This window comes from Engystomops pustulosus, chromosome 2, assembly GCF_040894005.1.
Source record: "Engystomops pustulosus chromosome 2, aEngPut4.maternal, whole genome shotgun sequence".
Taxonomy (NCBI): domain Eukaryota; kingdom Metazoa; phylum Chordata; class Amphibia; order Anura; family Leptodactylidae; genus Engystomops; species Engystomops pustulosus.
The window spans coordinates 54,518,206-54,530,281 of NC_092412.1; the positions used below are offsets into that span (position 1 = coordinate 54,518,206).

At 40.7% G+C, this 12,076-nt stretch overlaps 1 long non-coding RNA gene across 2 annotated transcripts in view; it reads left to right on the top strand.

Annotated features, from left to right (window-relative positions):
* Positions 1-12,076, top strand: part of LOC140117699 (uncharacterized) — a 154,183-nt gene that overhangs the window by 3,414 nt on the left and 138,693 nt on the right. For both annotated transcript variants that reach the window (XR_011853066.1, XR_011853065.1), the window contains exon 2: positions 5,705-5,805. This is a non-coding gene — a long non-coding RNA (uncharacterized lncRNA). The remainder of the gene's footprint in view (positions 1-5,704; positions 5,806-12,076) is intronic.

Here is a 12,076-nt window from a genome sequence, read left to right on the forward strand (position 1 = left end):
AGTGAAGAAGAGGCTCAAGGAGCAGATTTATCACACATTCTATGCCAGTTTTCTGGCAAATTCTTAAAATAGCGAATACACCACCTCCAAGCCATGTTGGGGTAAAGGGTGTGTAGAGAGGCGCTGGGGCCGGTGGAGAATTTTAGTTCGCCAGCTTTTACACAAAACTATGCTAGATCGGACCTGGTGTAGTTTTGCCCGACGTCCGCACCGCCGGCCGTATCCAGTGCGACAAGGGGGGGCGTGGCCGCAAAAGTCTGAATATAGGCAGCCTGCAATCAAAGGGTTAACACCCGTGATCAGTGACACGGGCTCAGCCCGTGATCCCTCTTCATACATCATTCGCAGTTTTGTGTGAAGAGGTTATGCAAGCAAGAGTCTCCTCTAAACATTCTTAGATGGGTTTCTAGGACGTATTTTTAAAAATGCTGGTCCTTACAATCTTTCATGTTGCAACCGTCGCTGTCTGTAAAGAGTCCATTTTTTCACGCTTCAGAGCAGCAAATCGGCAATATTCTACAATAATTCTGCACCTGTTCTTACATCTCCATGTGACAAGCCTGATCTTGCCATTCAAGGAGCAGGGAAAGCGAATGATCCCTATGGGAAGTGGATTTGTCATAGTTGTCATACAATTATTATATGGAGGGTCTTAGTTTTAAGTTTTAAGCCTATCACCTATCCATGGGTACTTATTTGTGTTACATACCAATTTCCAGAAGTAATGGTAGCAACATTGATTCGTCTATTCGGTATGAATCAGTGGTTCCAGATAGATAGGGATAACATTTTTTACAGTGGAGAACAACCTGAACTGAATTGTAGCAGAACTATGCAGTGGTAAGTGGTGGGTTCTTACTGCTCTAAGTAAAACAGAAGCACCTTCAGACGGGTAACGGTCTAGGACCATGGTTAAGACTCATTGGGGCTCATTTACTAAGGGCTTTGTGCCGCACTTTTGTCGGACTGTACATGTTCTTCATGGCTAAACGGCTTGCACAGGTATCTAAGAAGTGTCTGCGCTGCTATTGTCACATGCAACCCTTTTGTGACGCAGCTGCACTGGCCTCCATGTAACACAATTTAGGGGGCGCGCCATCAGTCGGTGCGACTGATTCGGACCAAGCGCCGTATTTAACTTGCAAATTGTGTTGCAAGCTCTATGTTAAAGATGCACCACAAAAAAGATGGGGAACGCTGTCGGGCCAGTACAGGGAAGCCACAGATTCATGATTTCTGGCGCAGGATCTTAGTGAATCGACACACTCAGCATTATACATGGAAAGAGCACTTTTAGTGCAGTTTCTGATTTTCTAAATAAATGTGCCCCATTGAGTTGAAGTGCATTGGTATGTCCGAACATCCCTGGATGTAATATGCTGTTTATATAACTTTCACAAATAGAGAAGACAGCCAAGTACCAAGGAGGAAGATTGGGTGAGCTGACATTCTGGGATATTACAATTGGAACCCCCCTTCTACCCTGCAAATGGGAAATGGATGCACATTCTCACTAATGCTCCATGATAAGTCCAAAAATGGTAAAACCAAATGCTGGACTTTACTGCTTTTTGGTAATTTCATATAGGTGAGTAGAGTGACAACAGTGAGAACATTCTCAACCACTGTACTGCTCCATCCATACAGAGGCACATGCAAACCCTGCTGTTCTGATCGGTGGGGGTCCTAATAGCTGAACCCCTAATGATCAGACACTCATCACCTAACCTGTGCACAGGCGCTACATTCTACATGTCGAGAAATTTGCTAAATAGAATATGATAGCAAAGCAAAACTCTTCATCAATTGTAGTGAGAAATCCCTTTAAAGGAAATCTACCATCAGGATCAATCATGATAAACCAGGGTCGCTTATAGATTAAGGCAGTGTGACCATCTTCCTTTTAAAATCAACTTTTAAAATTATGCCAATGAGCCTGAAGGGCTCCTGGGGTTATTACCAGAGGGCCTCCATGCTTCAGCTTTACAGGGTGTCACACTGTGCAAGGAGCACTTCTCCCCTTCCATTATGTGCTTAAACTTCCATTGCTGCCATGTGATTACATCAAGCAGATTGGGAGACAGTGTAGCAACCTGTGAAGCTGAATCACGGAAGGGCTTTTGACTTTAGAAGGAAGCAGGTCATGGATAACAAATATAAGAAGATTACCAAAGTCACTGTGCCTGGATCTATGAGTAAGTGGCCCTGGTTTATCATGATGGATTTTGCTGATTAGCACTTACTAATTTGGCTTTTTTTTATGCTAAAGTTCTGCGATGGCAGATGATCCCTATTGGTTAAGCACTTGGTGGTGCCGATGTAAGGTTATCTACATACTCGCAGGATTTGTTCCATATTTTGCATCAGTATTTGTAAGCCAAAACCAGTAATGGTCCAAGACAGATACAGATCACTCTTGTTATAGCGTTACTCTGTGTAGCTTTCATATCTGGTTTTGGTTTACAAATACTGATGCAAAATACTGATCCAATCCTGCCCTTGTGCAGATACCCTAGAACTGAATGACCAAAGACCTGCTTGATCCTATCCATCATCATGCTACTTAGGACTTGTGCACCAGCTGAGCCTGCTGCGGCACATAACATGTTTATGTTGTGATAGCGGGGTTAGATGGCATGTCTGTCTGTGACCCGGCCAATGTCACTAGTGTCAGATCAAGAGCCCAGCACTGGCAGACCCTGAAAGAATGGGGCCAATAGCCACTTGCTTGCTGTCAATTTAGCAGATAAACTTCATTCTAACCTGTATGAATTATGATCCATATACATTGTGAGTATACGCCTTTACTAACATGTCATATTAAGACCCCCTACCCCCATCTAGACCCTCCATGATTTTCAATGAGAATTCATTTTCATGCAAGATCCATGTGGGCTGCATTAACTCATGTGTAAATATGCTAGAGGTCCCAAGAGTTGTAGAATATCCATACATTTTTTACTTTATTGTTTAATTTTTAGCATAATTGTTAATATCTATTAAAAATATTAGTACCTGACCTTTAGAGATGTATTATGTGGTTGCATCTCTTCAGTACAGAGTAGGGAACAGGTTTAGCTGAGTGAGAGACTTTTGACTAGGTTAAGGGAGTAAGATCTCTACATACAGAGACTTTACCAATTAAGGCCACTTTATAAGCGTGTGGATAGTCACCCTTGTGAAGCAGTAGAAATAATGAGGTATATTTAACATGCTATATCCTCTAGTTTTCTAGTAGACAAAGTATGTATAAAGCTCCATTTCTGACAGTTTAGCTGGTTCTCATTTTGGAAAACCGGTGGAGCCTATAACTGAAATAAGCTGGTGGAGAACGCTTCGAGTGCCTCTTAGTATATATGGCTCCCAGTGCCTCTTAGTATATATGGCTTCGAGTGCCTCTTAGTATATATATTGCTTCCAGTGCCTCTTAGTATATATGGCTTCCAGTGCCTCTTAGTATATATGGCTTCCAGTGCCTCTTAGTATATATGGCTTCCAGTGCCTCTTAGTATATATATGGCTTCCAGTGCCTCTTAGTATATATATGGCTTCGAGTGCCTCTTAGTATATATGGCTTCGAGTGCCTCTTAGTATATATGGCTTCCAGTGCCTCTTAGTATATATGGCTCCCATTGCCTCTTAGTATATATATGGCTCCCAGTGCCTCTTAGTATATATATGGCTTCCAGTGCCTCTTAGTATATATGGCTTCCAGTGCCTCTTAGTATATATGGCTTCCAGTGCCTCTTAGTATATATGGCTTCCAGTGCCTCTTAGCATATATGGCTTCCAGTGCCTCTTAGTATATATGGCTTCCAGTGCCTCTTAGTATATATGGTTTCCAGTGCCTCTTAGCATATATGGCTTCCAGTGCCTCTTAGCATATATGGCTTCCAGTGCCTCTTAGTATGTATGGCTTCCAGTGACTCTTAGCATATATGGCTTCCAGTGCCTCTTAGTATATATGGCTTCCAGTGCCTCTTAGTATATATGGCTTCCAGTGCCTCTTAGTATATATGGCTTCCAGTGCCTCTTAGTATATATGGCTTCCAGTGCCTCTTAGTATATATGGCTTCCAGTGCCTCTTAGTATATATGGCTTCCAGTGCCTCTTAGTATATATGGCTTCCAGTGACTCTTAGTATATATGGCTTCCAGTGCCTCTTAGTATATATGGCTTCCAGTGCCTCTTAGTATATATGGCTTCCAGTGCCTCTTAGTATATATGGCTTCCAGTGCCTCTTAGTATATATGGCTTCGAGTGCCTCTTAGTATATATGGCTCCCAGTGCCTCTTAGTATATATGGCTTCGAGTGCCTCTTAGTATATATATTGCTTCCAGTGCCTCTTAGTATATATGGCTTCCAGTGCCTCTTAGTATATATGGCTTCCAGTGCCTCTTAGTATATATGGCTTCCAGTGCCTCTTAGTATATATATGGCTTCCAGTGCCTCTTAGTATATATATGGCTTCGAGTGCCTCTTAGTATATATGGCTTCGAGTGCCTCTTAGTATATATGGCTTCCAGTGCCTCTTAGTATATATGGCTCCCATTGCCTCTTAGTATATATATGGCTCCCAGTGCCTCTTAGTATATATATGGCTTCCAGTGCCTCTTAGTATATATGGCTTCCAGTGCCTCTTAGTATATATGGCTTCCAGTGCCTCTTAGTATATATGGCTTCCAGTGCCTCTTAGCATATATGGCTTCCAGTGCCTCTTAGTATATATGGCTTCCAGTGCCTCTTAGTATATATGGTTTCCAGTGCCTCTTAGCATATATGGCTTCCAGTGCCTCTTAGCATATATGGCTTCCAGTGCCTCTTAGTATGTATGGCTTCCAGTGACTCTTAGCATATATGGCTACCAGTGCCTCTTAGTATATATGGCTTCCAGTGCCTCTTAGTATATATGGCTTCCAGTGCCTCTTAGTATATATGGCTTCCAGTGCCTCTTAGTATATATGGCTTCCAGTGCCTCTTAGTATATATGGCTTCCAGTGCCTCTTAGTATATATGGCTTCCAGTGACTCTTAGTATATATGGCTTCCAGTGCCTCTTAGTATATATGGCTTCCAGTGCCTCTTAGTATATATGGCTTCCAGTGCCTCTTAGTATATATGGCTTCCAGTGCCTCTTAGTATATATGGCTTCCAGTGCCTCTTAGTATATATGGCTTCCAGTGCCTCTTAGTATATATGGCTTCCAGTGCCTCTTAGTATATATGGCTTCCAGTGCCTCTTAGTATATATGGCTTCCAGTGCCTCTTAGTATATATGGCTTCCAGTGCCTCTTAGTATATATGGCTTCCAGTGCCTCTTAGTATATATGGCTTCCAGTGCCTCTTAGTATATATGGCTTCCAGTGCCTCTTAGTATATATGGCTTCCAGTGCCTCTTAGTATATATGGCTTCCAGTGCCTCTTAGCATATATGGCTTCCAGTGCCTCTTGGTATATATGGCTTCCAGTGCCTCTTAGTATATATGGCTTCCAGTGCCTCTTAGTATATATGGCTTCCAGTGACTCTTAGTATATATGGCTTCCAGTGACTCTTAGTATATATGGCTTCCAGTGCCTCTTAGTACATATGGAATTAAGGCTGGTGTTTACTTGGGTAGGAGAAAAGACTTGTGCAATGTCGTTGTTGTTTTTTTTGCATTTTTAAAAGTATCTAAAAGATAACTCATGATGTTTTTTGAACACAGGTGTATAAATTGAAAATAGGATTGCAAGGAGGAAGAGATGTCCCTAATGTGCACCAGAAGTATTCCTGCTGGGTCAGGCTGCTCAACTAAAGGACCTTCAGGTGAGTTCAGTCCCTATAGATAACATGTAGGCCACACGTTGCCTTTTTGGACCGTTTTAAAGCATGCATTTTCAGTCCGTTTAAAAACGCATGCTTAAAAAGGTCCAAAAACCTGACGTGTGGCATCGCCCTTGGGACAGGTTCACATGCGCATTTGAGTTGCATTTTGAAACGCACTTCAAAGGCTGTGGAGTGGATCTGGGCATTGCGTTTACATAATGTTAACAAAGCATTAACAATAGCATTAATATTGGGTTTGTGTAAATGCAGCGTTAACACTTTGTTAATGAAATCAGGCCAAGACACACTCCCCACAGCCTTTGAATTGCATTTCAAAACACAACTCAAACACTGCGTGTGAACCTGGCCTCAGGCTGTATTCACATTATGCCCTGTCAGGAAAACTCCCAAGGTATCCTTACAATGAAGTGCTACATACTGTGACTCAGCAACTTTCCCCCTGAAAGCAGAAGCAGGGGCATCAGTCGTAGGTAGTAATTTGCTGCTCTCTATCTTCAGATTGTCTTCTTATATTGACATTATATCACCGGGGAAACGCCCACAGTGTACATTCAGCGGAGGCCAGTGATGGAAGCCATGCAGTGACATCCATCTCCCATATATGCTTTAAGTTTCAATACGCCATTATTAGCTGCCCACCACCAATTATTTCATGTGATGGACATGCATGTTTTTTGTGGGCTAGCATGCAAGTATTTTCAGTGAGAAAAGTACCCACTGACAGATATCTCTAAGAGCCAGGGAGACAGAGGATGGAGCATGATAAAATCATTATGCCCAATCCTAACTTTACCTGACATTATCTGTAAGGTTAGAGATAATGATCAGTTTGCACCTGCATTTGGGCTTTCCATGACACTATCCTTTGTAAGAAACTAAAAAATACCTTATGTTCTTCATTGACTTTTAAGTTACATAATTTTACCATTCAAAAGAAATATATGGGTTGTTGGGCTTTTTTTTCCGTATTGTATACGTATTGTACCTGCCAGGTATGAACTTCGCTTAAGCTTTCTTTTGCAGATATCGATTCCTCTTATAAGTTTTCTCTTCTGTTTATGAGATCACTCAGACATACATTGTATTACATTCATTATTATTAGTTATATACTTTTATCTAATACATCCCTCTTGTCCTATGGATCTTATGGGATTTGTATTCTTGAAGGCTTTATGCTGAGTTTTATTGACTTGTTTTGCTTTATTTTCCAGTGTCTTCAATATTCATACAATGGAATATCATGATAGAATTCTGTATTACACTATTTATATCAGCTATATATTGTGTATATTTATTATTCATTGTTTCACAGCTCAGCCATATACTTTATAACCTTATTTTATGTATTAATATCGGCTCACATTTACCAGGGCAATATCATGCTTGCTTGGTTTTCCTCTGGGTTCAATGGTTTCCTTCCATGCTTTGAATTTTTTTTTTAAAGTGCGCTGAAATCATGTCATATGGTGTATGATATTGGTGTATGTTCACCATGGGACCATCTCAGCGAAACCTCTTTGAGCAGACCACCCAATTTTGCGCAGAAGCATGTTTTTTAAAGGGTGGTCTGCTCATAGGGGGCAGCTTCCATAAAATTGTTATTATAATGTAAAAAAGGTAGGTGATAGAATATTCTTTAAATACATTTCTTCTGCAGTGAATGCAGCATTACGTAACAAGGTAACAGCTTGTGTGGGGCACACGTATAGTACCCACAGTTGTGTAATGCTGAATGTAATGCGCTCGGGTGCTTTGCAGGTTATCTGCCGGTCCTAGAATGCAATTGGTTAGTATCCAGAAAGCCGGAGTAAGGGTTAACCCCTCCCCCTACATATGCTTCTTACAGATGCAATGGATGGTGAGACCCTGCATTGTGCATAGAGCGCCATCTATTGACTAGCAAGGCAGAGCTGTAAAGATGGTAATGGCGCTATTGAAAGGTCTGTAGGCAAGAGATCACAGGGACGTCTGCCTGAGATAGGCCAGTGTTGTGTCTACTCTATAAAAGGCATATACAAAAAGTACAATAAAGATTCAGTTCTACATAAGTTCTCTAAAAAGCAAATACCTTTTTGGGAGTAAATCTGGGACCTGGTGAATATATTCTGTAGTAACGACTATTCTTTTGATTGGCTATATGTTAAATGGTGGTATTTTGGCAAATATTTTTTATCAACGTACAGTGTCTTGATTGTGATCAAGTAGTTAGCACAGAATGGAGTCAACATAAATAAGGATGCAGTAAAACCAAGTGGAAAGGAATTATAGTTTTGTGTGTTTCTGCATTATTACCAAGAATTTAGACCAAAAGAGTTGATGGTGTAATTCGGATACAATTTACATATGCAGATACTAACTGCTCTAGTTATAGGTCTGAGAGGGTACGTCAATCAATAATTGATCATAATTGGGTAATTAACTCTTAATAGAGCACTAGCTCAACAGCAATCTATGGTTTAATGGTCTGTGCCGTCTCCTCAACTTATGTAACACGTAGCTAATAATAATAATAATTCCTTTATTTATATAGTGCACACAGATTACGCAGCGCTGCACAGAGCTTGCCAGATCAGTCCCTGTCCCCAATGGGGCTCACAATCTAATCGACCTACCAGTATGTTTTTGAGTGTGGGAGGAAAGCGGAGGACCCGGAGGAAACCCATGCAAACACAGAGAGAACAGACCCTGGGACAATATTAAGGCCAATTGAAAGATATGGTTGGTATTTCATAGGACTGGTTGACTAAATAGAGATAAGAACCTAAACCTTGGCTCCGACCTTTACCAATTCTAGCATGAGTATGGTAATGTAATTACATTCCAAAAAGGATGAAAAACCATATTGTAGACTGGTTATCCTCTTCTCTGAAGAGGAAGGACAGTTCAGCAGGTCATGGACGTACCAAGGATGGAGGACGCACCTGCTGCTTCTAAGGAATAGGGAGGGGGGACTAAGACAAATGTATGAATCCTAGTAACGATGGATGAAGTACGAATCATGTGACCCGAGAACATTTTTGTGGTCATGATTGACTTGTTCTGTACCCTGGGAGAGAAGAGGTAGGTACCCAGGTACATCCAGAGAAGATGTCCTTGTAGGTGGAATGAGAAGAACGTGTCCATGACTTATCTGAAGAACAGGCCACTGTCTGGAAATGTGTTTTGTGCCTCATAAAAAATGAAATGCATATGTATTGGAAAGCACACTCTACATATTTCATCCAAAGCTCCGAAGGGGGAACAGCAGAGCATTTCACAGATAACCCATTGGCGGCGGTAACAATACAGAGCATCGCTCTCATTTTGTCTCTCATTGATTGCTATACAGAGGAGCCTTCATTGAAGTTGATTAGAGGAAAGAAAAAAAAAAGGAGTAAGGGAGGGCAGGGATAGAAAATTGAGAAAGAGGTGAGGAAATTAAGTTGGTAGAGGGAGAGATGAGCGTAATGAAAAAACGAAGAGGAAAGCAGAAGAGGAGAAGTGAGGAGGAAAGCAGAAGAGGTGGGGGTGAGCGCTGCAGGGAGAGCGGAAAGGAGATGGATAGCTTTGTCCTGCAGATGAACCCGCCCGGCAACACGGAGGAAGTTATGAAGGATTCATCAGTCAACACACGTCCCTGCGCTTCCCTGAGGTGCTGCTCCCCTACCTCCAAATCTCATTTATATCTCAGAGGGCGGAGGGAACAGATCCGCTCTTTAGTTTACCCATGGACACCCTTTTGCATTTGGGGCACGCTGCCCCCCTTTTTTTGGTATTTAAGCTTTGTTAGATTGTTAGGGTTTAAAGGCCATCAAGCACTAACCCACTTATTCCCTGAGTCAAAGCACTGTTAAGCAGATTTGTGACTAAGACACTACACAGCACTGAGGCGCTGCATTATTGGGTGTCCCTCTTAAAATCTGCAAAACAGCGCTGGGTTCAGGATTTAAGTAAGTGACTTCTCAATAGTTCCTCGCCCTTAGTCCTTCTCGCCCTTTCCTATGCAGATATCACAGTCATGCAAAAATTAATATTCTGGGTATAACATTGTTTGTGCGTCTGTAGGAGGTGTGGGGAGGGTTAATAGTTTGTGTATATGGTTGGGGTGGCACAGACTGGCTCCTAGTGCCCGGGCATGTGTCTGCATGGCTCAGACATGTTAGCCAAGCATGCCTTGTACTTTTACATCACATGGTTCACCTTCTGAAGTTTTTCACCAAGGATAGATGGATGTGTAATAATCAGCTCATGCGTGTTGTCTGTACAGACATCGTACAGCACATGGCATTAAGTGTAATCATGCGCCAAAGATGTACCCATTGTTTTACTTCATTTATCGGTGATATTTTGTAATGTATCAACTTGGTAGAGGCCTCAAAGGTCATTTGAGATTTTCTTTTTTCTTTACTTCTTTACTTTTCTCTTTCTTTATTGCACTCAAACCCACATTCATTCATTCCTTCTTATACTCATTCCTTACCATCTCTTTTCAGCTTTTTTAAAAAAAATATATATATTTTTGTAATGTTCCAAAGTGGTGAAATTATAGTCATTCTATTTCCTGTTCTTTCTTTCTTTCTTTCTTTTCTATTTTTTTCTTTTTATTTATGTTCCTCTTTCTTTTTTCTATCTTTCCATAGCTTTTTCTTTCATTTCTTCCTTTTTTCTATTTCTTTTTTTCCTTTCTGTCACTATATCTTGATATTTTCCCTTCCTCTATCTTCATATATTTCCTTCTTTTCTGTCTTTGTGTCCTTCCTTCCTTCTTTCTTTGCAAATTTGTCTCAAAGGACATTATCTTTCTATCATTTTCTTCTTACTTTCTACATTTTTTTCCTACTATTTTTCCATTACTTATTTCTTTACTCCCCTCTTTTCTTCTTTCTTTCTTTTGTTCGTTCTCTCTTTTCTTCTTTCTTTCCTTCTTTCTTTTCTTCGTTCTGTCTTTCCTTCCTACCTTCCATCCTGCCTTCCTTCCTTCTCGATGTCATTGGTACCTTATTGTTATATTGAAATTCAATATATCACCTGTAATAACGAAGTCTAATGGATGGTAATGATAATATATCTATAGAGAAAGAGTCGATTAAAGTTGCTTGTGTTATCGGCTTTATAAAGGAATACTACTTAGACATACATGTATGAAATCTGAACAATCACATAAGACTTGTCCATTTCCACAGTTCTATTCTTTGCCCTCTTTTATTAGGTGGCTATGACTGCAGTGTCTTGGCCTCCTCTTGCCTTTCCTTTATTCCACATTAATATTTTGCTTTTTCCTTTTATAATTGAATTTCTATTCTTTATGTGATCAGCTCCCCATAGTCCTTGGGTACAGTATCACTTTTCCCCTTTGCCCTGATTTCTTTCTTATGTCAGTGCCCATGTGTTTGCCCAATGGAGAGGAATAGGTCTCTGCACCGAGGCCATGACTGAACTCTTGAACCGACAGAAGATAAGTGAGTGGTACAGGGACCCATCGCTCCTGCTTCTTTCTCTTGCTCATTTTTCTCTCGCTTTGCCCCTGGAGGGGATTATTTCAGCAGAAATAGATGGGAGGGGAAGCAGGGAACAAGTGTAATGTTGCTGTGAGTACCAGCTGAGAGGTCTGACTGGAAGGGGTTAATTAGGGATAAGTGTGTAAATCCTGGCAGCAAAGGGGTTAATTACTCTTCTTCCCAAGATCCATTAAACAGGGCCCTGCGGCATTCATTCTACCTCCTGTTTCTTCTATTTTCCCTGTACAATGCTAAATGTTTTCCTTTTTTATAATTTCAGTGATTTTTAACCTTTTAATTGGCACGATTGACGGCAATTGCTTTGTACAAGGAGACCTGAAGTAAATACATTGTTTTCATCCATCCTATATATATATAGAGTCTTGTTTTGCCTTCTATTCGCAAAATAGAAAATTCGCACTATTTTCCAGGTTTGGTGTTGATTGGCAAAAAAGAGTCTATATTTGGAAGATAATGGTAAAGACTATGAAACTATCACATTTATGATCCTCATCTTCTTGCTAACAATGTCTTTAAATGTTGTTGTTTCCAATGTTTTATTAATTCCTCGGCGGGCGGCTTGGATATTATAGTCATCCATATTAATTTACCGAGAAATGTTGAAAAATCTTTGTAAAAAATAAAAAAATTGCGGCTTTTGCCTCTAATGCAAACTACTGATGAAAAAAGGGGACGCGGGTTACTGTATAACTTGAATTAAAGACAGGGACAGTAATACGGCCGTCCATTTACGTTCATTGTTTGCCACAGT